Genomic DNA, 4,094 nt, shown 5'->3' on the forward strand with positions numbered 1-4,094 from the left:
TAAATAAAAAATAAAATAAATAAATAAATAATCCATCATAGCATATTTTCCCCCCAAGCTCATTGAAGGTCTTATTGTCATTTTCAACCCAGACCTCCAGGCAGCTACTACCATTGATCAGAGCTGTCATGACAGAAGAAACCTATCTGCCATTTCTGTAATAGAGTCACTTAGTGAACAGGATCGATAGAGGAAATTCAGCAAACAGGCACAAGTTTAAATTTCTCTCTCTTTGCCTCACAGGCTATGTAACAAAAAAAATGAGTCTGATAAATGGATTTATTAATAGTGGCCTTCAATAGAAACATGGGAATTATCTACATACTTGGACACACTATCATTAAATATTCAACGAAAAATGGATTCCCTAGTCAAATAAGTGGGAAACACTGGGTTTATAAAAAGAATGATTTATTGTGACTCTCCCAGAAGGTGACCTAGGTGATCTTTTCGACATAGAGTCCTATTTTCATATCTTAAGGAGCTGTGTTCTAAGAAGCATATTTTAGGAAATACTGTTCCAAAGATTAAGGCTGATGTTTTATTTTCGAAAATGGGGAAGAGGAGTGACATCGATGCCATTTGAAACCCAGGCATTTGTTGCCATCAATTATCTGATGGCAACAGGCAAGAGATGAATGAATCATTATGGTCATTTAGAGTGGAAGACAACTAAACATGGCCTGATCCAACCTTTGCTGATGAAGAAACTGAGGCTCAAGGAGCTTATGTGTCCTGCCCAAGGTCACCAAGCATGTCAGCATCTAACAAATTGGAAAGCTTAAAAAAAAAAAAAAAAAGATAAAATCTGCAGCAGCTCAGAACTATCACCTCCATAATCTCCTGTCCCATAGAATACCCTCATCTATCATTTGTTCACCTGCAAGAGAAAATTACACTTTGCAGGAAGACTGAGGATGTACACTCCTTTCAGCCAAACAGAAATAGAGAAGAGATTTATTACGGCAGAGAGCAATCGAGCCTTCAGATCTCACTCGGCCTTCCCGAGGAAGCCAAGCGAAGTGAAAATTCATGTTGGAGCTCTTTACATAAGTGTCAGCAAGATGCGCAATCTTTCTGAGTCTTGGTAGTTTCATCTGGACATGGGGAGGATACTACCTCCCCATCACGCCTGTGTGAAGATTAGAATTTTGTCTACAGGGTGCCTGGCACATTGTAGATGCTCAATAAGTAACGTTATCTAGTGCTACTATTTTTAGTGTTACATTACAAATTCCTTGGAGTTAGGGGTCGGGTCTGATTAAAATTATGCAGTAGCGATTCTTAACTTATAAGCAGCAGGTCATGTTCCCAAGGTGTATGCCTCAGAGCTTGTTTCCCATGGAGACGGCATCCGGGCAATTCTGAAAAGCCATTTAAACTATAGGATGGTCTAAATGATTGCACAATTGCTTTTTTGGTTTGTTTTAAATCAAAAAGCAACACTGACGTCATACAAATACAAAAGAAAAGGCTCTTCTAGGTTATTTTTTTACAATTGATGTTACAAGGATTTTTGCTTGTCGTGAGTTGTGCTTGAGATTCTAGGGCACATTTATTTAGACTAAGAGCAAGAACTGCATACTTGATTCTGAAGGGGGCTTCTAGGGATGTTTGAGGGCCTTTAAGATGGATGACTCTAGGTTTTTTAATTTGTCTAATTGCACTTGAAAACATATAACTTTCCTTTTTCTTGAGCCTATTATCTCCGACATCATTTTCACACTTAGGCTTAATGTACCATCCTTAGGCCAATAACTCTCAAATTTGCATCTTTAGATCACATTCTTATCAATTCCGCTCCATGCTTGGCACCTGTACTCAGTGAGTGATCTCATATGCGTCTTGACTACAACGTGGTCAAAACAGAACTCTTGACTCAAATTTGCTTCCTTGCAAGCCTTCCCTATATCAGTCAATGGCATTGCCATATACTGATTGCTAAGGAAGCCCCGTTATTTATTGGGGCATCTCACTTAGCGCTCCTATTTGCTCACCTAAGAGTAGCAATCCCATCTCATTCTTTTTTTAAATCAATTACAGTTCCTGGCTTATAATGGGTCTTCAAATATTTATCAAAAGAATAAACTAGAGACACAGATAAGACTACACAAAAAACAATAGATACATTAAAAAGGGAGAATTGGAATTCTACAAGAGTCCCAGGATATCCCTTAGTCTACAGGTCATTACCTGGCTGGTCCCAGGTGGACTATGGTCTCAGAAGTATTTTGTGCAGCTTCCAAATTCTGCAAACAAAACAAAAGTTATATTAGTTCCCAATATTCAAAAATGGGGAAATTGCGAAAAGCCATATATATATATTTTTTTTACTTCCCTTGAAATCCGGTAACATGGGACCCATATTCCCACAGGCTACAAGGAGAGGAAGGCTGAGTGGCATCTGCCCTTAGTCCCATTTAGATTTCCACCCTGGCTCCTGTAGGCGTTTGAATTTGCGACCTCAACTGTCGTTATTACAGAAGCGAGACAATCGAGGCCCAGTATAGCAAAGTGACTCGCTATGAGGGATCCAGGTGTCCTTGCTTCCAGCCATGACATCTTTCCATGCCCCCCAGCACAAGACACGCAGGTGACATCTTTCCATGCCCCCCAGCACAAGACACGCAGGTATTCTGAAGATCCTGTTTGGCACGACTACGCATAAACGCATATATAACAGAGATGAGTGTACAGCCGCATCTCACTCTCGAGATGATGAAATAGACTATGGGGATTGGGTAATAAAAAAAAAAAAAGATCTTGTCAGCTACAAAAAAATTTGCAAGGCAATAAAGTTTCCCTTGTCTTTTGTCACAAAGTCGGCCTATTCTAATCTGAAGCTCTTTTCACTTCCTTAAGAAAGTAGTCAGTCCAAGTTAATATTTATTCCAATTCTGAGTCAGCGTTGGTTTCACTTTCTAAATCACCGGTTAGTGATCTGGTAAGAAATGAATGAAAGAAGAAATTGGAGGGTGGGGTGGACAGAGGATAAGAAACAACTGAGTCTATGGCCATGCCACCCTGAACGAGCCCAGTCCCATCTGATCTCAGAAGCTAAGCAGGGTCGGGCCTGGTTAGTACTTGAATGGGAGACCACCTAGGAAGACCAGGTGCTATAGGCGTAAAAAATAAAAATAAATAAAATAAAAATAAGATAAAATAAAATAAGTAAGGGATTGTAAGCTGACAAGTTCCTTGCAATCTGTGAGGTCAACCAAGGGTTGCCTTGCCTAAAAAAAAAAAAATGACTGGTTTGTGGGGAGGCCTCCTGGGAGTAGCTATTAGACAAAATGGTGGTAACTAATATTACGATGAGCAGAATACATTCAAATGTTAATTAAAGTGTTTCCACCTCTATTATTCACTCTATAGGGCCCTCCTAGAATGCCCATTGAATTTAATCCCTCTCCCCCTCACCATTTTCCCCTCCATTGATGGAGTTTGGGGGCGTATCACCAGAAAACCAGAAAAACAAAAGCAGCACCCTCTGGACCCAGTTCAGTAAATCGTGAACCTATAAATCAGAACCTATAAAGCTTCAGGCACAGACTTCAGATTGCTTTCTGCTTTTTTGTACCCCGGGGCCAGAGCTCATCCCCTTTTACTGTGCTTGGGGATCCTGCAAAAGCGCAGACCGAGTCAGCAGGTCTGGGCTGAGGCCTGAGAGTCTGCATTTCTGGCAAACTCCCAGGCAGCATTGACACTACAGGTCCAGATACCACAGTCTTGAGTAGCCAGGCCCGAGAGCAGACAGACACCTGGCTCTCCAGCTCCTGCCCTCTGAGTCACCTGGGGGATCTTTAAGAACTACTGATACTTGAGTCTCACTGCCAGATTCTGGTTTAATTCGTGTGGGTGAAGCCGGGGCAGGAGGATCTTTCAAACCTTCCAAGGGTGGTGATTTTCTACCTGCAGGGTGCATCGGGGTCGCCTGGAGGGTTTATGAAAACACACAGATTTCTGGGGCCCACCCTATCCGGTTTCAGTTGGTCTGGGTGGGGCCTGAGAATTTGCATTCTGACAGGTGCTGCTGGTGCTGCTGCTCTGGGGATCAGGTTGGGGGAACCACCACCTGTAGCTGAGGAAGAAGA

The 4,094-nt window shown here is 41.9% G+C and overlaps 1 pseudogene; it reads left to right on the plus strand.

Moving 5' to 3' along the window:
* The first annotated feature begins 3,006 nt into the window (after nt 1–3,006).
* LOC112479148 lies at nt 3,007–3,125 on the plus strand (annotated as a pseudogene).
* The last annotated feature ends 969 nt before the right edge of the window (nt 3,126–4,094 follow it).

The sequence above is a fragment of the Pteropus alecto genome, unplaced genomic scaffold (assembly GCF_000325575.1).
Source record: "Pteropus alecto unplaced genomic scaffold, ASM32557v1 scaffold34, whole genome shotgun sequence".
NCBI lineage: Eukaryota > Metazoa > Chordata > Mammalia > Chiroptera > Pteropodidae > Pteropus > Pteropus alecto.